The sequence below is a fragment of the Ovis canadensis genome, chromosome 22, assembly GCF_042477335.2.
Source record: "Ovis canadensis isolate MfBH-ARS-UI-01 breed Bighorn chromosome 22, ARS-UI_OviCan_v2, whole genome shotgun sequence".
Lineage (NCBI taxonomy): Eukaryota > Metazoa > Chordata > Mammalia > Artiodactyla > Bovidae > Ovis > Ovis canadensis.
Window position 1 is genome coordinate 32,520,694 of NC_091266.1, and position 23,714 is coordinate 32,544,407.

At 45.3% G+C, this 23,714-nt stretch overlaps 1 protein-coding gene across 50 annotated transcripts in view; it reads right to left on the reverse strand.

Moving 5' to 3' along the window:
* Positions 1-23,714, reverse strand: part of SORBS1 (sorbin and SH3 domain containing 1) — a 233,151-nt gene that overhangs the window by 165,619 nt on the left and 43,818 nt on the right. For all 50 annotated transcript variants that reach the window (XM_069568141.1, XM_069568110.1, XM_069568135.1 and 47 more), the window contains exon 2: positions 5,136-5,223. The gene's annotated coding sequence lies outside the window, so the exon portion shown is untranslated. The remainder of the gene's footprint in view (positions 1-5,135; positions 5,224-23,714) is intronic.

A 23,714-nucleotide genomic window follows, 5' to 3' on the forward strand; every position in this document is an offset into this window, starting at 1 on the left:
AGAGGAAATGAAATTGGCCTGATTGACATTTTTGTAACACACAGAAATGTGAAGGTCAAGTTAAAGAGGCTGTAGGGGAACAGAATTTGCCACCCCAAAACATATCTCTTTGGCATATTAATTATTTTAATCCGGTTATAGTTTCTAAGAAACAACAGACATGGGAAAAATTCTGAAAACCAAACAGAAGCGACCCTTTTAGAAGAAACATTTACAGGTATATCCTCATTTGTAAGGGTGTCTCCCTGCTGTACCAGGTAGAGGAGGATGATCAGACCTCTAGAAACTCTTATCAATGGATCAGATGATGACTAATCTACGTAACAACCTTACCTTAGCTTACAGTCAACTCCCATAACTGACTCTCATCCTCTTTTATCTTTAGCTAAGGACAGTATCGAAAGCTAGAGTATTGGACACTTAGGGGAGTTAACTTGAGTTTTCCTGGGTCTCTCCCTTGCATACAGGTTGTTACACTTTTGTTTCGTTTTCTCCTGTTAATCTGTCTGATGTCAGTTCAAATCTTAGACCAGTCAGAAGGACCTAGAACAGTAAAAGAAAATTTCTTCCCAAAGCCTCACACCAAGTTGCTGATGATGACATGAAGCATTGCAACAAATAAAGGCAGTGGAGATTGAACCAACAGTGACCTTGGTCAACATACACATCAAGCAAGAGTCCCGATAAAAACAAGTAGTGAAGGAACTTTAGATTTGTCTAGGTCATTTGTTAAGCCCAGAAGAGGTACTATTATTCTTTTGAAAGGTAATACATAAACCAAAAGGGTGGAGATTGAAAAGTAAGTTCCCTTCACATACCACTGCCCTCCTCCAAGGTTACTCATCTCCAGCAGCTCCTCCTAAGATGGCCCACATGCACATGAGCAATGAAGCCCTATTCTGCACACCTGGCTTTTTTTAAAAAACATAAGGCAGATAGTACCATTTTTAAATGTCCCACCACTCAAGTCTCTGGGGGCATGGGAAGGTACCAAAAAACTTTTTTCCCCTCATTCCTAAAACCACTTACTGAAAAGGAAACAGGGGAACTCCTCACCCTATGACTGCCAGTAGGGTTCATTCTTTTTAATGTTATTTAGGTTCCACTCTGAGAAAAGATGACGAGTGAAAACCAGGGTTGCTGTCAATCATCATGAACATTCCACTGAAACCTTCGTTTTGCCATAAATCAGTGGTTTCAGACATAGAACACTACCCAATAAGTGCTCATTTTCCAGAGATTAGATACTCCCTAAGGCTCACTGAGAGTATTTTCACTGAAACACAAGGGTCTTGAGATGCAAGTGAAGGCACCCTGGGCAATTGGAAACAGCACATTTCAGCATGCTGCTTAGCCCACTGCCCCCAACAGCTGCACAGTTTTCCATGCTTTTGTCATTTGCACAAAAATCCTATTAAAAAAAAAGCCAAGCCTGGAGAAAAAGTGGAAATGTTTCAAAGAAGAGAATCTTGAAGATATCCAAGAAGGTCTGGGGAGGGCTAACCTGAGGCTCACAGGGCAGCCAGAGACGGTGGGACTCTAAACCTGGGAGAGGGAGGAGGCAGACAGGCTTTGAGCTGGTAACTTTGGAAAGGGGGCAAAAGTGTCTCTGGGGTCTGGAGATAACCAGACTAAAGAGATTTCCCAGGTAATGTGGGAACAGAAAAACCAAGGAGACCAGGGAGAATATGCAGGAAGCTCAGTGGGGTGTTTTCTCTGGGAAGAGGACAAAACCAATATAGAGCTGTCTTCTGTGCCAGAAACCCACAAATAGATGAAAATGGAAAATGTGTTTGCTCAAAAAATGATCTTCTCATATCAGTGGCTGACGATTAAAGGTGTATGGGTGGTCCTGAAACACATACATCTACTACAACCATCACTGTCGATTTTTGCTGCTTTATTATCTTGTAGCGGAGAAGGCAATTATCTTGTAGCATTTATCTTTGGTATTTCAAAGATTTCAAAATATTTCATAAATTACAGTCCTGCAAGTCAAGATTGTCTGTTTGGCTTTTTCATAAAATTATATCACAACTTTCACCGCCAAATTACTGATTTTCAGGGACTGCTTTCCATTTAACAAACCTTCATTTAATGAAATTTTGAGTGTGATCAGAGAATGAAAAAAATCTGTGATGTATTAACTAACAGTGAATTAAACTTCATCAAAATGGCTTGTCGAAGTTCTAGTGCATATAAAGAACAGTGTAACTTACAGGCTATTATTGGCAAAGGATGCTGGATCCTTCTGCTTGCCAGCCAAAGACAGCCATGTGCCAATTGCATAAATGCAGTTTATAATTCACTCAGCTGGCCAGATTTTAAATCATGCAATTCTAAAACTAATTTTCTTGATTTGGAGGAGTTACTGTATTTCCATTTTTTAAAAAAACATAAGGTGAGGCTTTATTACTCTTTTCATGTCATCTCACTTGAATCATTTTTATTTGTATTACATGAACTTATCCCTTCTTCAGCAGTTTACACCCTGATGCTGGCAAAGACTGACAGCAGAAGGAGAAGAGGGTGACAGAGGATGAGATGGTTGGATGGCATCACCAGTTAAATGGACACGAACTTGGGCAAATTCTGGGAGATGGTGCGGGGCAGGACAGGGAAGCCCGGCGTGCTGCACCCCATGGGGTAGCTAACAGTCAGACACCACTTGGTGACTGAACAAATCCCTTATTCATTAGGGATGTGTCTTCATTCACCTCTTAGTAGGAATTTTATATGGAAAATCGACCCTTTGCCTTTCTTTTCTTTGTCCAAATTCTACCTATCCCTTCTTTCTCTCCCTGAATCATCATCTCCAGTCTCATAACTTAAAATACCATCTACATACTGATGACTCTCAAAGGTACCATTTCCAGCTCCAGCCAACTCTGAATTTCTAAATCTCTAAATGACTATTGAATGGGCATTTCAAACTTAATATGCCCAAATGGAATTCTCAGGGTCCTCCCCAAACCTCCTTCTCTGTTCCCCATCTTAGTAAATAACACCACCATTCACCTAGCCAAAAACACTGGACTTACCCACTTTCCTTTTTGCTCATACCACACACTCAATCCAGCAAGTTCTACCTTCAAAATTTACCCTGAGCTTGACCAGATCACATCATTGTATATTCACCATGTTAATCCAAGCCATGCCCTTATCTCTTGCCTAGACCACAAGGGCCACCTACTGATTCTACTCTTGCCCATTCAGAACCCAGAGAAATAATTTTAAAGCTCAAAGAAGATCATATCACTATTTAACTCGAACTTCTCAAAAGGTATCCAATCACACACAAGGTATTGGAGTAAATCTCAACTCCTTATCATGCCTATAAGATCTACCACTGACCTCATTTCATATCACTCTGCTCCCTAGAACCACTCCCCAGCTCAAGGCCAGCCAGACTGGCTGCCTTCCTGCCCCTCTATCCTGCCAAGCTCAGCCTACACCAAGGCCTTTCTTTTTGCCTTCTGTTTCCTCTGCTAACCACTTCTCCCCAGATTCCTTCACTACATTCAGATCTCTGCACACAATTTCTACCCACCCCTCTCCAAACAAAGACCTTCTTAGACCTCTTTCAAAAGGAACCCCTCAGGTTTGGGGCAGAATGGATACATGCACATGTATGGCTGAGTCCCTTCACTATTCACCTGGAACCATCACAAACCTGTTCATTGGCTATACCCCAATACAAAATGCTTCTGGTGTTAAAAAGAACTCCACACTTCTTTTATCGCACTTATCACTCCCTGAAGTTTTATTATCTATTTAGTTATTTCCTTCATTCATAAAACACTTACGTCATGAGCACCCACCACCATGTACAAGGTGCTCTTCTAGGAGCTGGGTAGAGAGCAGTGAATAAGTAAAGACCCCTGCCCTCATGGAGGTCACGTTCTTGTCACCCCACTCAAATCCAAGCATCAGTCCACTGAGTCCCCAGTGCCCAGAGCAGTGCCTTGGCACAGAGTGGGCATTCATGTATGTTTACTGAACGGAGGAAGTGTCCCACCCACCTGAGACCACCTGGTTCCCCGAGGACTCCACCATAGACCTCTTCCTAAAAGATGGTACTCTGAGGAAGCCAGAATGTCCACTGTGTCCCTTTAGGCACATAATGGGGACAGTCAGCTTCCCATGTTTCAATTGGGTCCCTAACCTTGGGCCTGACCAACTGCCCTTGTTTCCCGCCCCACCGCAGCAACCTGCACACTCCCCAGGTGGCCATGCCCCCAGGTCATGTCTCACTGGGTCGTAAGAGCATCTGATTCACCTAGTTAGGAGTGGACCAGGTGGTCAGCAGCAAACAAATCAGCTTCTCTCAATCAATAAAGAATGGCTGGAATCAAGACGCATGGGTCATACTGTCTTCCTGGCTCATGGTTCCCTCAGCTCAGAACTCACGTGAGACCTTCACCATCAACTAGCTAGTATGCCTCCAAGCACTCTTAGCATTAGAACCCACTGGTGTTAAGGACATATTTCTGTCTCTTTCAGCTGCCACAGATGCAAGACATTTACCTGCTGTGATGAGTCATTAAGTTTCTTTTAGAAAGCGGAAGAACATTTGTTAACTGTGAAATTATCTGATGGCAAATAAAAATGAAGGTAATTGTGAAACAGAGTTAATTTATCTTTCTAAAAAATGGCAGCTGGAGTGGTAGGAAGGAAAAAAACGAAAATGCAAATCCCTTGAAGAACCACTCTGGAGGACTTGAAATATGTATTTAAAAATCCATGTTTCTAACATACGCATTTACTTCTCAACTTGTTAGCACAGAATCACCCGGTTCTACGTCTCAGAACCAAACAGGATTACTCCATATTTGCTCAGCATTTGATTCCCTTGGAAGCATTCTCATATAATCTTTCAGCAGAGCAGGAGTCACTTCACTGTCTGCAGGCCCAGGGAGGTAAAAAAAAAAAAAAACTGCACCTAAGAACCCACAAAAAACAGCAGAACCAAGGAGGTAGCAGAACTCATATATGCCTAGGCCAGCCCCAGTTTCCTTCCTTCTATGACAGAAAACGCAGTGTGGTTCTCTGAAAATCCCATTCCATAGTCTACTGAAAATATGGGCCTCCGTTGTAGCAGCAGCAGCACCAAATAAAATAAAACACATATTTACCAGTGGCGCAAGGTGCTGGAAAGGTGCATTGGTCCTGGGGCTCTGGGCAGGGAGAAGGTCTCACAAACTCTTCCAGCAAATGCCACTCCTGCAATGACAAACATAAAAGACATCTGAAGCAGGCGCCCTGTGGCCTCTCTCCAAGGAGGCCTTCTAAATACCAATGGCTAGGCATTCTGTTTAGACTCAAAACCTCCTTCCTCATCTTCCAGCCCCACTTCCTTCTCACCCTGACCTCCCCTGGTAGAAGCCGAATCTTTAGTTCACTGGCTGAAAAGGTCCTGTGAGAATCGATGGATCTCAGGCAGAAGGAAGCTCCTGAGACCATCTATGACAGGTGCCAAGTGGGTCACCTCTAGCCTGTAGACGTATCACAGTAATCTGCAGGATATGTTTAGAAAATTTGAGCCAAAAATTCAAAAATCAAGAACTGTCATATAAAATCCCAGATTTCTGGCTTCTCTTTTCAAAAAAGAGAGAATCTGTCAACATGGCCCCTGTTCATGTCTGAAAATAATCAGCTGGTGCTAAGAAACAGCTGCCCTTCACAGCCAGGCTTGGCTATTCCAATATGCCACAGTCCCTATCGCTCCCCATCGTCTCAATACAGAAAAGCTGTGGTGATCACTGTCCTTGTGTTATTTTGTTTGAGATACAGAAATATTCCCCTCTCCCTATGATTCTAACAAAAGTGGAAAATTTTGTTCTAAAGGGTTGAGCTCTAAGAGGGGGAAAAAAGGTATAAGCACATATAGCAACTTAAGTTAGTGACCTCATTTCTGTAGACATTTGCAACCCCTGAACAAGAATATCACTCCCATTTTACATAAGTGAAAGGAGGAAACTGACTTACCTACTCCTACAGTTAGAACTGGCTCTGTCTCTAGAACTAAGGTTCAACCCAGGACTCTTTTAGTATGCCCCCCTGCATAGCATCTTTTAATACAAAGCAAAAAGTCAATTTTATATATATACACATACACACAGGGGTATGTGTGTGTTTCTCTCAAAGCTAAATACTCAATTCAAGGAAACACGATTGAAGTAGCCAATCTACTCTGTACTAAAACGCTTGCCATACCTTCATTTGCCAAAGAATGTAAGAGTAAGTTATATCAGATTCCCTATGGGCCTGTTTCCTAATGTGACATTTTCAATAAAATTGTGCCGCTTTAAGTACAGAAGTAGTTCTCACAAATACCATGAACTGGCTACTTCAAAAGTGCTCGGTTAACATTCCAAACTGTCTGAAACACTCTTTATGCTAGAAAAATGTCCCTGAATATGCATCTAGAATGCAAGGCTCTCCATAAGCTTATATACAGGTCCAAGCACTGTAATAAATGAACAGTGTTCAACTATAAGGTCAGGGAGTTATTTATATCATTCCCCTCAAAGAATGTATTGATTCTCTCACTCAGCAGGTATTTACTGAGTCCTATTACACGCCAGGCAGCAGGCGAGGTGATGGATACATGAAAAGGCTCTCTTTGGGCAAGAGATTCAGACACTCAGAGACTTCTACAACAGGCAGATGTAAAGATCTGGGCAGGCGCAGGTGCCACGGGAGCCCTGAGTAGGGGCTCCGAGCGCAACTGAGGGGGAGAGATGCACCCTAACATGGCCAGGTGTCAGAGGAAAGCCTGAAGCAGGGATGGGAGTGCGGCAGGCAGGGGGCTAATCAAGGGGAGGTGGGAATGACAGGGACAGTGTGGGCTGGAGCAAAACTTATGAAAGCCCCTGCGATTTATACTGTCCAGACCTTGTATTAGCTTACAGGTCTTAAAACACTCCACCTTACGCCACGTGACCCAGCAGCATCTATCAAGACTTGATGCACAGCCCACATGTGCTCTCTTGAAAGCTGACCTTGCCAAGTGCCCAGATCAAAAATGCCACTAGTTTCAGCCCCACTGCCAGGCAATGCCCTCTGTCACTCCCTCAGGGCAATCAATGCTGTCCCAGAGTCTGCAGGACCCTAGAAGCAAAGGGGTCGAAACACTCAACCCTCCTGTATTTCCAGAACCTCCATGATGTCTGAGAAGACAGTAAACAGATTTTTCCCTGTGCCTTCACAGGATGGTCCTGTTTCTACCTCGAGACCTGGATTTCTACAGCCAGAATCGACTATGCAGTCGAGACTCAGGCAGCAAGTTTTGTGAGAAAACGTTCCCAAATATCTGCCCATCAAAATGCCCAAGTATTTGCAGGGCAGCAATGGAGACATAGAGAACAGACTTGTGAACACAGTGCAGGAAGGAGAGGGCGGGATGATTTGAGAGAAGAGCACAGAGACATATGCCTCACCATGTTATAACAGATAGCCAGTGGGAATTTGCCGTGCGACACAGGGAGCTCAACCAGTGCTCTGTGCCAGCCTAGAGGGGAGGGATGGGGAGGGGAGTTCAGGAGGGAAGGGACACAGGGATGCCTATGGCCAATCCATGCTGATGTATGGCAGAGGCCAACACAATATTGTAAAGCAATTATCCTCCAATGAAAAAAAAAAAGAAAAAAAAATGCCCAAGTGGAGGTCCCCCTTTCTTCACGGATAAGAAAGAGAGGAGCCGCTAGCCCTGATCCAGGTGTGGCAAAGCCAGGGCAGCATCCCCAAAAGACAAGCTTTGGGAAAGGGACATAAAGAGGAGTGAAGACCAAAGACACGGCGATGGTTAGGGTTCAGGGTCAAGGTCTGTACGAGGAAACAAGGACGCATCTCTGGATCTGCACCTGCTGGGCAGGTTCCCAAATGTGGCTGAAAATTAGAATCACTTAGAAAATGAAAACAGCTTCTTGGGCCTCAGACCTATCAAATCAGAATCTTTGGTTTGGAGGTCTAGGAATTATATAGGTGATTCTGATGCCCAGACTCTGATACTCATTTAGAAAAGGGTTGCCTCTCACCTTTTTCCAGAACAACCTTTCACCCTTCAGAACAATGTCAAGGGCATTAGTTGAGCATCTTTCTGGCAGGATTCAAGAATGCAGGCTTGGGGGGAGTTGTACATCCTTAGTCTGTTTATTACTATCCCTATCGCATACTGTCACCACGACCACTTAACTCCTCTTTACTTTAAATAAAAATAGAATGCCAGCAGCCAGGAGGGCAGCTGGGTAAATGAAGCCAGCCTCCCTCTCTGCCCTAATCCCTGTATACCATGACCCAATGCCAGGGCACCCAGACTACTGGAATTGTCCAGTCTCAGCAAATCTGGGCCCTTTTACACCTGTGTCGGCTCACCCTGACAGAGCAAAGGGTCTGGGAGCATCTGGTCACCAACATGGCCTTGGAAGAACAGCTCCAAGGCACAGAGTACTCTGATCAGGTCCCTACTGCCCACCAAAGAGCAGGACACTGCAGATCGATGAAATGCCTGGAAACCTGCCAAGCTGGCCCAGCACTTCTCTTCCCAGATTCCCACTTGCGGTCAAGAAACGGCCTGAACAATCTCAAGCCAAGAATGGCAAAGTAAATGCTGTGTACCACAAGGATGACAGATCGGAGGAAGCCTGTTTCCTGAATGGACCAGCCTAGACAGATCTCTTCCCTGACATCAACAGATGCTACTGGGTGACCTTCAAACAGCCCAGCACTGGAGAAAACCACAGCTGACCAAGGTCAGTCTCCCTGGCTGCAAGGCCCAGCAGCAATCCATCGTATCCTTTACCAAAACAAGGAGACAAGCAGCCCCTTCAGTCTAAGGGCTCTCCTCTCTGGCCATAATGCAAATCTGGAAGGGCCCAGTGGGGCAGGAAGTCTAGCAAAAGCTCCAGATGCTTCTGGGGGGATAAGCTATCCAAAATTTCTTGCAGTACCTTATATCCTTGCATAAAACAAGAGCTTTCTCTGACCTAACCCTCCAAAAGACACCACAAGAGTTGCCCAAAGCCCTGCCAAATACCCTGAACCATCAGCTCCCTCATCTATATCCCCATCTCTAGCCCAACCCAAGAACATTAAACAATCCTGGATGTTGGGAAAGTCACCCTGGCCACCTTCATTCCTACTCAACACCAATCCAGACCGTCCAACCAACTCTGGACCAACAAAAGCCTCTCTGGACACATTCATAACTACCACATATGTCTCCTTCAGAGCACAAATCATTTATTTTTATATTGTTTTCCCACTAACATATGGATAAGGATCCATGCTGCTGTCTGTTTTGTCTTTGTGTTGTTGTTTAAGCTCTTTTGTTTGCTCGACTGGTGATCTCTGTATCCCAAGTGACTTCAAACTCTCTAGGTTCCTTCAATGTATACCGCAAATTTCATGCCTTCCAACTAAAGGATGACCAAGTCAATCCATTCCCTAACCGCTGAGTCTGGCCTCTGGAATCTAATTAGTCACATCCATCAGTTAGTCCACTAATTCAGTAGACTAGGGAGGACCTTGCTCAGAAGGTCAATGTAGGATTGGTAAAGTACTAATCCAGTTGTATTCCCAAGGTCAAGTTCAACTACAAAGGCTGAAGTCAGCAGGGAAAGGTTTACCAAGTGATGAGGAGTGAAGAGTCAAGACATGCAATCTGACGTTCCTAATGGACCCTAACCCTCAACCTGATGATGAAAGCACCTGTCCTCTGCCTTAGAGGAATGGTGGGGCCTGGCTCCTATCTCCCACCAGGAATCTGATCATAATTCTGGCTATGAGGCATGATATGACACAGCTTCAAAGTTCTGGGACTGCTCGATTGCCAGAACTGTTTCCTATTACTCTTCAGCTCCTGTGAACTTCTGGGTCCCTGACCATTGCCTGGAATTCTGGTTTCATGCCCTTCCCAACCCTGCTACTTCATTCGTGTGTGTCCTAACTCCACCTGACCTTGAGGCATCCTGCCCATGACATTCACCCAGATCCTGGCTCTACCTCCTCTGCACACACCCCTCCAAAGCCTGGCACACAGGAGTGTCCACTGAAGGTAACTCGAACTCCAAGGCCCAACTTTCTTCCCAAGCTCATGGGAGACTCTCCACCCTCACAAACTCCAACTCCTCCATCAATAAACCCAGATGGTCCAGGCGAGACAAATCAATCCCCAGCTGGCCTTGAGGCTGACCAGTTCAGGAAAGAAACAAACCACAATGATTATCTTTCCTTTTTATGCAGATTTTAAAAATCATATTGTATTTATTACTTTAAGATGTCTTTAACATATACGAAACGAACTGTTTTGACCTCTGAAAGCTCTTCCCTACTTCTCAAAGCAAATCCCACTGGGTCCAGTGCCACACCCTCAGGACCTGAGTGCCACTGAAGCTTCCAAGATGCTCAGTACTCAGCTGGCTCCTATCTCCCAAACCCTGCTCACCTCTGGTCTTATTGCCCTACTGTCCCCCTTCCACACCCAGTGGCAGAAGAAAGAGATCTTTGGGAGCTTTTTATAGCTCTCCCACCTACTCCACAGATTCAGTAAGAAGGAGAACGAAGTTTCCAAGTCCTCTGAATGACACAAAGCTCTTAAAGTAGAATAAAATTAGTCAAAAAATAGCAAAATGATTTTTAGCTCCCTTAAAAAAAAAAACAGCACACCTACTTTATTTAAATGACTCACAGTGACTTCATACTTTCTTCCACTGGGATATGCTCTCCTTCCTCCCAAAGGTGGTGGGACCCTCCTTTCTTCCCATCCACTCCTAAGATAAGATATCTCCACAAGACACTTGTTCAGATTTGGGGGCTCCCAGGGAAAATCTTGACAATGAACAAGTCAGGCAATATTCCTGCTCCCAGGATGTGATAAATAAGATAATTATGGATTGAAAGTAGTTTTTGCTGGTAGGATTGAAGTTAGGTAGTCAGGGCTGCTGCTGCTGCTAAGTTGCATCAGTCGTGTCCGACTCTGTGTGACCCCATAGATGGCAGCCCAGCAGGCTCTGCCATCCCTGGGATTCTCCAGGCAAGAACATTGGAGTGGGTTGCCATTTCCTTCTCCAATGCATGAAAGTGGAAAGTGAAAAGTGAAAGTGCAGTCGCTCAGTCGTGTCCAACTCTTCAGGACCCCATGGACTGCAGCCTACCAGGCTCCTCCATCCATGGGATTTTCCAGGCAAGAGTACTGGAGTGGGTGGCCATTGCCTTCTCCAAGTCAGGGCTAGGCTTAGTTAAGCAATATTTGACCTGAGATCTCCCTGGTGAGAAAAATCCCAGCCACAATAAGAGACAGGGAAAGAGCTTTGCAGACAGAAGGAGGAGCAAATGCAGAGACTCACAGGGAACGAGCCTTGGGCCACCTACAAGGAGACTCTTCCAGCTCATCTCTCCAATACCCAGCTTTCCATGCACCTCCACACCACCACTAAGCTCAGTCTAATAAACCTTTGCTCAAGTGCTTCCCTGGTGGTACAGTAGTTAAGAATCCACCTTGAAATGCAGGGAATGTGGGTTCAATCCCTGGTCTAGGAACTAAGATCCCACATGATGCGGAGCAACTAAGCCCATTGCACTGCAATTACTGAGCCCAGGCTGTAGAGCCCACGTGCCGTAACTACTGAAGCCCATGGGTCCCAGAGCCCACGCTCCGCAACAAGAGAAGCCGGTGCAATGAGAAGCCTGCATACCGCAACCAGCACGCAGCAACAAAGACCCAGCACAGCCAAAAATAGCTAAATAAAAATTTTTTTTAATAAAGAAACCTTTGTTCAGGTAAACTCTGCTGCCTTAGTAGCTGTTAGCTCCCTCTTGTCCCTCAAGGTCCCTTTGGTTGTGCCCAGTGCCCTTCCCCTCTATCCCAGGGTGATATATCCTGAAATCCTTTAGTCTGTTTCCCCCGACCGACTGTCCCCTGATCACTGGGGTCCAATCTAACTCATCCCTGTTGGCCTTAAACCTGGCACATGGGTGGCACTTGGTCAAGGTGCACTAAATTAAACCACCTCGCACACACACACATAAATGAGTGCCTCTATAAACTGGTGAGATCTGAATAAGGAGAGCAGACTGCAGCAGGGCCCACTTCCTGGTCTGGATGCTGTACTAGCTATGTAAGATGCTACCAGGCGGAAGGGCACACGGGAACCCTGCATCTTTCACAGTGGGGAGGAGGGGGAACTTCCTATGAGTCTGTATTTCTAAGTTTTAAAATTCTTTTAAAAACCTCAACAATTTTTTACCTTTTACATACTCTAGCTTTGTGGTTTCTCCTTAAAAATGGCACGATCTGGTGATACTAGGTTTCAAGACAACGGCAGAGGGGGCTGTGCAGTGACTGTTCTCCCTTAGATGGGCAGAGCTCTCAGATTCCTCTCCCTAAACACCAAAGCCAAGTGTCAGCTGCTCTTCCTCGGGGTGCCTGCACTGCATTTTCTCCTAGAAATATTTCTCTATCAAAAGTAGGGAAATGAAAGGCCAAGAGGGTCTTCTACTCCCAGAAAAAAGAGAGACTGCCACATTTTGGTGAAAAACATCCCCGTAAGTTTGGATTTGAAACCCCTCCACCCTTCATGGCATGTTACCTGCCCGGCCTGAGGCACTTGAGGTTTGGACCCTGGACGGTAACTTTCTAGGATCAAAGTTTTTACTCTAAGTCAGCAAATAAATTTAAAAACCAAACCACTGGAAAAGAACGCAGTTTAAATACACAGTATCCCCTTTTGCCCTAAATATCAATATTTTGGTTCTCTCATCTCACCTTTCCTGAGAACACAAGATGCTGCCCTCAGCCACCAAAAAAGAAGGTTCTACCTCTTATGCATAATCACACCCAGATATATAAGCAGGATTTTGTTTTTCCACTGAAATGGCAGTTCTGTTCAGCAGGGGAGGGAAAAGGCCCTTGGGGCATGCCTTTCCCCCACCTTTCCCATCACACCTCCACCACCCCCTCCCAAAAGGAACGTGCTTGGAATGCAAGTGTCCCTGAAAGGGGGTGAAGCCGAGGCACAGAGCCCCGGTGAACTGCCCAGTGAATGTTTTCAGAGCAGCCGTTTCCAATCAGGCTAGAGAGTCACCTGGGGCTCGAGACGATGCTCCTCAGGTGACACTCTTGCAGACAGGCACAGCACTGATTCATCCCTTGGTGTTTTGAAACTATTATTTTAGAAAAACCCCTCACTAACCTGGGCACCAGGGCAGAACACACCTCTCCAGCCAAGAGATGCCAGAGCTGTGTGGTCCTGTAAGGCAGTCACTAGGCATACATGGCCACTGAGCCCTTGAAATGTGGCTGGTGTGAACTGAGACGTAAAAGGAACCTACACACTGGATTTTGAAGACTTGGTATGGAAAAAGAACATAAAATAGCTCACTGATTTTTAAAAGTACTGATCATATATTGAAATAATGTTTAAGTACACTGGGTTAAAACAAGCATGCATGCTAAGTCACTTCAGTCATGTCTGATTCTGTGCGACCTCATGAACTGCAGCCCACCAGATTCCTCTGACCATGGGATTCTCTAGGCAAGAAAACTGGAGTGGGTTGCTATGCCCTTGTCCAGGGGGTCTTCCCAACCTAGGGATGGAACCTGTATCTCTTATGTCTCCTACATTGGCAGGAGGGTTCTTTACCACTAGCACCACCTGGGAAGCCCAGATTTACAAGTATACAGTTAAAATTAATTTTATTTCTTTTTACCTTTTTAGTGTGGCTACTAGAACATTTTTTAATTTATTATTTAATTGGAGGATTAGAAAATCTTAAATGGCACACACAGTTCACATCTATTACAGAGCCCACACTTGAGGAGACACTCAACGTTCTAGGGTAGGTATTAGAATCCTAATGGAAAAAAATGAGGGCTCTGGTCAGGCTTGTGAAGGCCTACCAAGTACATGATATTCAGCAGGTTCGCGATGTCTCTGAAGCTCAGTTCCTCTCCAGATACAGGCATGAGAACACCCAGCACGCTGGGCCCAGGGAAGTAAAATAAGAGTATCTGGAAGCATCAGACTGATGTCTTCCTAAAGCTGGTACTCAACACTTGTGCCCTTCTTCCACCAGCAACATACAAGAGGGACCAGGGCAGGTCTTCTTTCTGTCCTTGCCTGGTCCCCAAAACACCAATGTTTCCTAGAACCTTCTAGATGTCAGGCCAACCCTTCATGCTCTTCTGCAGAAGTGTTTCTCCCGTGTTCCTAGGAGCCCAGAAAGAGGCCAGGATGCCCATGCACACACCTGCAAGTTCCAGCAGTCTTTTTATTCTTCTGGTACCTTCAGTCGCTGGAAGAAGTCATCCTAATGAACACAAACACTAGACAGCAGAGCACATGGATCAATTCAACCCAGGAGGGGCTCTGGCAGAAGACAGCACCTTATCTCAACCAAACAGTCACTGCTCCTTCCCTTGGATTAAAAACCTCCCCTGTGCTAAGCCATCTCTGTCTCAAACCAGTACAAAAGAGTAATTCTTGAAGAACAAAAATTTAAATATCCTTCCCAGTATTTCTGTCAGTAAAATATGACCATGAAACTCAACCTGTTCTTCCTCCTTAGGGCAAATCTCTCTATAAGGGGGAAAAATACTATGTGAATGAATCACTACATTTTCCCCACTGAGTCTCATATTTTTTTTTGGAAATAGGGTACAAAGTGAATAAGCACCAAATCTGAAAACTCGGATACATTTTTAAATTTTTCAATGCAGAAAAATGATCCGGGGTTTGTTCACTGTAATACAAACTACACGTTGACTCTGGCACATCAGCCCTAAGCCCCTGCACCCAAACCACAGAGCATTTTCCTAGATCACTTCCCCCAAGTCTGCTTCCCACATTCCTCTGCTCCATAGCTAGCCTCCATCTCCCAGACAGAACGTGCCGGAGTAGCATGAACGTTAACTGTCTCCATGCAGCCTTGTCTCACTTGGGAGTCACACTCACAATCACATAATCATAATTACAATCCAGCCCAAACAAAATTCAAAATGTTATTGATCTCTTGAATGCCAGTGGGAGGGAATGCAATTCTTAATACATTGGAAAACATCTTTAAAACCCCTTCTCCTTCTCTACCACTTAGTATCCCATACACAGCCAGTAGCCACCCTTCCATAGATTCTCCTCTTCATCTCCCTCCAACCCCCAACTCATACACACTTTCCCTCTCTTTTTCTTTAGCCTCTGTTTCTTCTTCTCACCACAAGTATTGGGCCTTTTCAGACACAAATACAAGCCCTCCTCGCACACATTCACACATACACACTCACACAAACTCTGACTGACCCATCTCCAGCACAGCCTCCACTCTACACGAAAAAGGCCCAGGAACTGAGCTAACCAGGAGAAAATTCTCCTTAAAAGGTAGAGTAACTGGGAAGGCTGAGTAATAGACAACAATTTTGTTTAGCAGAGAGAAGAGACAGTCCATGAACACTGACAGTGGCATGTGGCCAAGGAGTGTTAAATGTTACTCCTTAAACCAGCCAGCCCAATTTCAGAGAAGATGCTCTTTATTGACACCCAGATTATACTAATACCTCTGCTGGAAAGACAGCCCAGCACAGCCATGAAGAAGCCAGCCCACCCTGACCTCTAAAAGCTTCCAGCACATGTTGACTGTGTATATCCATCACTATATGAATGGGAAAAAGGAGCACATGGAAAGGGGGAGTTCCGAGGTCTCTGCCTACAGCAGAGAGTCATCCTGGTGCTTGAAGAAGTTACCATGACCTGAATGTGTGGAACAGGGGGCCAAGCACCATACAAAGGACTTCAGAGATAGCTCTGTTTATGCAACAGCTTTGTGCCTTCATTCACCATGCACAGAGGCAGCATCAGATGCAGTGAGGAGAAAGAGGGAGAAACTATGATGAGAATGATCCAGCCTCTGCTTTCAAGGAAACAAGCAGAGGGGATAAGAGCTATACAAGGTCAAAACTGATGAAGAGTTAGGTCTGTTCATGAACAAGGTAAGAAGAGAGATAGGACAGCTGTTGGGTAGGCACAACTGAAAGAATTCCAACCTACAGCCTGGCTCTGCTAAGGATTCGCTGTGTGGCCTTGGGCAACTTCCTATACCTCTCTTAGTCTGTTTCCACGCCTGCAAAATGAGAAGACTGGCCGTAGGCGATCAGTGTTCCTTTCCAGCACTGATGTTCCACAGTTCTCTGATTTTAAGGATACCTGCCATGTGGGTCATGAACAGGTGGAGAACAGAACAGAACAGCATGCAGGACAAGAAGTACAAACGATTCCAAAAATCTTAATTACTAGGATCACTGTCACTCTGCGAAAATACTCACTGTACCTTCTAGAGCTACAAGCGTGGTCAGAGTCACAGGTCCGTTTCTAGCCCTATAATACCAGAACAACATGCACACTGTACCTTGAGTAGGCTGCTTGCTAATGGGCCACACTGAAGACACATTAAGAGCACTGCCTTCCTCCCACAGTGGTGAGACCCTTCCTTGTCCTAATGAAAGTCAGAGTTCATCAAGCTCCCTAGATGGCAAATGAGCAGAATGCCTCCCCACAAGTCACTGAGCTTGGAGAGGCAGAACCAGGAGAGAAGCCCAGATTGTCTGACTCCACACCTACTGTTAAATGCCAGTAAGTAAACTGCGTGGGAGCCCTGCAAAGCGTGGACACTTAGAAACTCCACGCAGACGCACCTGACTGGCCTAAGAGGATGGGGGAGGATCCTGTAAAGGCGGAGCCAGGAGCCTGCCTCTCCTTCCTCCACCTCCTTGACAAGCAGGGTCATCACCAGCTGCAGGGGTCGGTATCCATCTTATATCCCATTACACGTGTATACATATCCTGTCTTTCAGCAATGCACGTGGTGACTTGTACTCTAGACTGAGGTACCCCAGATCCTGGGGTCCCACTGGAATCCTATGCAAATCTGACCACTTTCTAAATGCACATACATGGGCAAGTCATTAAACATCTCAGGGCCTCAGTCTCCTCATCTGTAGAATAGGGATAATAGAACTTTACACCTCACAGGGTTATGAGAAGGATTCGAGGAGGTGATACACGTAAGTGCTTAGTACAATGCCTACAACCACATAAATGTTACAGTTATTACCACTGTACTTTTTCTGGGGAAGAGTCCACAAAGTTTTCATCAGCTTCTCAGACCCAATAAAAATTAACGTCAGCCCTCTTCCATGTGCTATTCTTGGAACGGAACCGAGGTCATCCTGTGGGAAGTTTCTCCCCTAGCTTCCTAAGGCTTCCTCACTGTTCCAGAAGGAAGGGATGCAAGGCTTTCTATGCTTCCTACTCGTGGAGAGCAGGAGAAAAAGAACTCTGGTGAACCGAATAAGCATTTCTATGGCTGGGAAATGCCTCCTCAGACCCTAAGGCCCCACCCTAACAGTGGGAAATTAAAAAGGACAAGACCAGACCCCAACTCCAGTTTCTACACAGCTGGGAATAAGCCCACTCTGTCCTGACCCACTGGGGTGCAGGAGGAGGGCTACAGGTGCTGTGGCCCAGGCCCCCTCCATCCCAGGTGTCTGGCCATCTTTCCTATACCCTCTGCTAGGGAGCTGTGAAGAGAGAAACCACTAACTCCAGGTACACAACAAGATGATACACTTCCCCCAAGGTGACGGGACGCCAAGAAGATCCGAAGCTGAGGCCCTAGCCGAGAAAGAAAAGTTTGAGGAGGAAAGAGATGAAAGGAAAGTGTGAGAGACGGGAAGCTACTCGGGTCCAGGCTTGGCAGCTCTCTGGTCTCACGACCTTGGACATGTTACTCAACCTCTGAGTCTCAGCTTCCCTGTCAATAAAATGGAGGGGGTGGTGCTAATTAACAATCCTTGCTTCAGAGGCGTTATGAGGGTCAAAGGAGGTCATCAGTGCAGACACTTAACACATATCCGACACACTGGAAGTGCTCACTCAGCTTGATGACCATGAGGAGGATGAGGATGACGAAGGCGGAGGCAGACAAAGGTGAGCACGGCCACGAACTCTTACTGTCCTACTGTTGTTCACATGTTGTATTAAATACAAAATCAAGGCCAGCTTGTGGGGGGAAAACTACCAGTACCAGAGGGACACACAGGGTCCTGAACCCAAAATACAGAAGAGCTCTAACTGCAGAACCCCAGCCCACCTTGGGTAACAATGAAGGTGGAGAACACAGTGCCTAACGAAGGGCCTCAAACATCACGCTTTACCCTCAGTGGGAACAGCACCACTTCACAAAATAACCCAGTAACTCGCTAATAGGCATTTAGTCTTTGATCAACAATGAGGGAATTACTATTTAACAAACACGACGTTGGCTTAGATGAAATCTTTTAAAGCAAGGGACATTTAGAAGAAAACTAAATACATGTAAAAATAAAAGAGGCACTTTTTTTGACAGTAAGAAAGACTGGGGATATCAGTTCCCAGGGCAGCCCCGGCTCCCACCATCTCCGTGTTCCAATCTGTCATCCTTCCTGAGTCCTCTACCTTGTTACCTTGATGGCAGACAAGGAGCAGGTTTGGAAGCAACCATGCCTTCCCAAATAATTTCCTCCAATATAAAAGCAATACATGTTCATCCTATAAAGCTGGGAAAACAAAGGAAATCTCAAAGGAAATGATAATCCAACCCCCAGCATTACCATGTTGATTTATCACTGCCTGTTTCTCAAAGTCAAGTCTTTTTCCAAGAATGATATTCTATGGCTTTCCTAAGATAGCCAGCACGTCTGCAGATCAGTAAAAGCTATAAGAATCAAGAAAAGTTTAGAACTGGTTGACAAAAGGGACACAAGACACGTGCACACACGCACACACACACGTGTAAGACCTGCCTCTCAGAGATCTCTCGAGCTTACAACACAGGATGGTCGCTGTGGCCACCCCTGAGCTAAGAAGTTTAAACTCAGAGGATCAAACAAGAACTCCACCCACTAAAACAATGCTCTTTAAGTATCAAAAAGTCTAGCATTTCAAACAAGTGTTTTTTAAACACACATTGGAAAAAAAAAAAAAAACCTAGGATGTGTTCCTTGGCACAAATCTGGGTCAGTTCCTGGTGGGGTTCCAGGCTAGAATTTCAAAAGATATGTAATTATTCCTCATGATACTGATACCATTCTATCAGACGCAAATAAATCAAAATCATAACAATAAAGAAAAACAAAACTGAACCTCTCTGGCAAACACACTCAGTGCTTAGAAAACATGTTTTTACCAGCATCTTTCATGGCTGCCTCTTAAAACCACTTTCAATATCACTTATGCAAAAAAAATAGGAAGAATAATTTGTTGACAAGTTTCAAGTTTGCCCCCATTTGTTTATTGGAGGGGCATCTCAGACGAGGTTGTTAGCTCAGCAGGAAAGGACTTTGCAATAGATGAGCGCCGAGTTTTGGAACAGGGCAGCTCCTTGAGTGAGCAAGCTTCTCACTGCTGCAGGCTGTAAGCAGAGCTGTACAAACCACGTGGCTTCCAAGGTCCCTCGCAACTTTAAGATTCAGTCTTCATTTCAGAGGGCACTGCCCTGCGGCCTTCCCTCATTCCACATTAAGGAGAAAGATGGCAAGATCACTAGCATGGATTCCAGTAGTCTTTTCCAGAACTCAGAAGGGCCTCAGAGACAGACAAGGACAAGAGGCGGGGGTCACTTCCCAGCCTGGAGGAGACAGGCTGGCCCAGAAGAATGGTCTCTAAGACTGAACAAAGAATTCAGAGGTGTCTGTGGGTGGCTCTGGAAACAGAGTGGAATGCCAAGACTTGGGAGTCCACAAGCCATATGCAACAGCTTTTCCGGAAAAGGCAGCACTTTTAGCACTTAATACAGATCTCTCTGGGTCCCCAGGACACAGGCAGCTCTGCCATTGCCCCACAAACCCTGGACATCACCAAATATAGGCAGAAGTCACTTCCTTGAGAATGTCCTGAAGCTCAGAGCTCAAGAAAGTTGCCTCCTAAGACCCCCAAAATAACCAAGCCCAGCAAACAATGACCTGCAATTAACTAGGATGGTGTGTTTTCTCTATAATCTACAGTAAAAACAAAGAGTAACAAAATAGTTATTGGTCCAAAAAAACCACATCCAGAAGATGGCCTAATTCTACCCAGCTTCTTGGCCCTTGGTTACAGTTGATCCACGGACCTAGTAACAACACATGGCCCAATTAAAACCTAAAACTTAGAATTTTGGACAAACTTTAAAGTTTCATTGGCAAAATCATATAAGGCCAAAAGGTTTGCATGTTATTCCATGTAGGGACCCTCCATGTCCCTTAGAATAAGGTATGACACTTGTGACTTTTGGAGAAGACAGGAATTTTTCCTCTGAAACTAAAGTGCGTGGGGCAAAGCACACAGGGTGGAGAAGAAAAGCAAAATCCTCAGGAGGAGTCAACAGATAATACCTTGAAGTAGCAAAACATGCAAGCTATTAAAAAACGTGGAATACCAAAAGACAGTGGCTGCGACTTTTAGGTGATGCCATTGGGCCGTGGCAGGTGAGAGTGAGGCAGTAAATAGTCTGCAAGACCCATCTGGCTCCTGAAACCATGCCTGCACACACGTGTGTTGAGTCGCTCCAGTTGTGTCCAACTCTTTGCGACCCCCTGGACTATAGCCCATCTGGTTCCTATGTCCATGGGATTCGCCAGGCAAGAATACTGGAGTGGGTTTCCATGCCCTTCTCCAGGGGATCTTCTAGACCCAGGGATCAAACCCAAGTCTCTTACATCTCCTGCACTGGCAGGTGGGTTCTTCACCACTGCGCCACCTGGGAAGCACATATGAAACCATATGCATGTGTCAGTTCAGTTCAGTCGCTCAGTTGTGTCCGACTCTTTGCGACCCCATGAACTGCAGCACGCCAGGCCGCCCTGTCCATCACCACCTCCCAGAGTTCACTCAGACTCATGTCCATCGAGTGAGTGATGCCATCCAGCCATCTCATCCTCGGTCGTCCCCTTCTTCTCCTGCCCCCAATCCCTCCCAGCATCAGAGTCTTTTCCACTCTTTGACAAAACTACAAGTTATAAAAAGAAGAAAATGGGGGTGGGACTAGGGTACCTTGGATGCATGTATTTCCCAACTTAAATACTTTAGGGAAATGATAACACTTAACTGTTGTTTCTCCATATTTACTAACCAGAATATTATATTCTAGTAACTTTTTCTTGATTAAAGAAATATTTTTCATTGTAAGAAAAACTTGGAAAGTAACACCCCCTCCCAAAAGTGGAGAAGGAGGAAAAATAATTATACAATCATTCTCCAGAGAGAATCACTGGATGATTTGGAGGTAGTTTCTTTTTATACATGTGTATAGGTACATATATCAGTAAAAAGAGAATTTGCTTTAACTCTCTGGAATTATCCAATGACCATAAGGTTTTTGTTTTATTTTGGAGAAAGAACATTTTATTTTTTAAAGCATTAAGTAACTTAAGCCTTTGCTTCTTTTATTAGTCAAAATTAAGATTTTAAGGACAGGCATGCCAGGTTGTCATATTTTGACTACAAGGTGCATTTACAAAGAAAAAAAAAGTACTTTCTGGATAGCAGTGTGGCAACTTTCAGAATTCTTAGACATCAAATTGCAGCAGTGGGGTGAAAGCCTTACTGAAAATTGGTTTCACCTCAAAGGGTTTTCCAGCTCTCTGCCTGTGTGCCTCGTTTCTTCCGGTACATGTCTTGCTTCTCTCTCCCTGCCCACGGTCACTAGCTCTCCTCCCCACTCCACACCACTTTCCTGTTTCATCCATCTCACACCTATACCATTCTCCCCGACACCCTAAACCTGACGGAATACGGACCTGAAGTCATATTCTTCTTACTTTTTGCATTTGCAGAATTGTCTTTAAGTTTAAAACAGGAACATAAAACATTCCATTCATCCATTTTCTAAGGTCCCTGCTGCCTTTTTTTTTTCCTTTTTTTGAACAAAAGCAGCTGTAAGTCCGACTAGAAAACCCTCAGAAATAAGAGCTTTGACCCCTGTCTGGGAAAGCCAGTGTAGGCACAGAATGGGCCTTGTGTGGGCAAGGGAGTTTCCCAGAGAAGCCAGGGAGGGGGACTAAAGTCAGAGTCAGCTCACACTTCCCCTGGGGACCTGCAGGAGGAAGGGCCAGGCTCCCCCACCCAGCACCACCCCCTGTGAGGACATCAATAGATCTGGAAGGCAAACCTGGGCTTCCCTGGTGGCTCAGTGGTAAAGAATCATCTGCAATGCAGGAGACTTGGGTTCAATCCCTGGGTGGGGAAGATCCCCTAGAGAAGGAAATGGCAACCCATTCCAGTGTTCTTGCCTGGAGAAACCCACTGACAGAGGAGCCTGGCAGGCTATGGCCCATATGGTCGCCGGAGTCGTACATGACTTAGCAACTAAACTACCACCAAAAGGCAAACCTAAAACCATCAGGGTATCGAGCTGAAGAACCACCTACTCCTCCATCCCTCTGAGAAGGACCTGCATGTTTCTCTGATCATCCAAAACGTTTTAAGTCTTTTCTCCCCTACAAGAGCTTCTTCTAAAGTCAGGTTACCCTCATCCTATACATATAGGGCTTTTGTAACTCAGATGTTGGATACATCTTAAAAGAACTTTCTGGTTCAGATTAATCCGAAAAACTGTAAGTTCTCTCTTCCAGCCCTAAGAGGACTGCATACTTCACACAGCTGACTTCAACAGCTGCAAGGATCTGATGAAAAAGAATATTGACCAGGCACAATCCTAGGACGGCCTCCCATAGAAAATACAAATCTGATCTGATAACCCCGCCAGCAGTGAATTCACCTGCAGCTTTATCATCCGGCCCTCACTTTCCATTTTAGTTTTAGACTCCTAATGGGATCTTTCCCCTTAGATGCTTCACTGAGCTCAGACATGGGTCACATACACAGTAGTTACAGCATCTACTGCAGGTTCCTGAGTCCATGTCAAGAAAGGGATAGATTCCATTTGACAGGCTTGCGCTCTAGTATCAGAATGGTTCTTCTTAGTCACTGCTGCATTCTTCCTGGTAACAGTTCCAAGCCATTTCCTTGTGAAGATATATGAACATATTTTAAAGAAAGAAAGGAGCATAAATGAGGCAGTTCTGCTTTCCCCCAAGTATTTCCTGAAAAAAGGCCATTGATCCTGTTCTGAGAGGTATACCAGTAATTCCCATACTGTGAGTTTTTGGCAAATGAAGCCGGAAACTGGGGGAGGGGCGCAGAGGGGCGACCAGACGAGGTAGTTCGGTTCTCAAAGAGCAGCGAGACAAGTTTTTATACGGTGGCAAATGTTCCTTTTGGACTTGCTTCAAACCTGTGTGTGGGCCGATTCTCTGAAATAAACAAAATCCTCTTGTATAACAGAGGTTATGGGGTGATTAAAAGGGTGAAGATCCTGATGGAAAGGAAGTCACCCACGAATCACCTCTGACTTTAAATAAGATCACCTCATGCCTGCATTGCGTCTCAACTCGAAAAACCTGGTTAGCAATGTGGAGGGATATCAAAGGGTCTGTGTAGCCCTGGATGGATGGATGGATGTTGTCCCCCGCCCCCTAGCCTCCCCTTAAGTCCAGTGACAACCTGAGCTTGTCTAGCTTTTGAGAGCATTGAAACACCCTGATCCATCTAGCAAAGAGCTGGGATGCCAACCCTGGCTCCCATCAGCCCCCATACACCGCCAAGGGAGGCACAATGTCCCAAACAGCAGCTGGCCAAACACGTGAG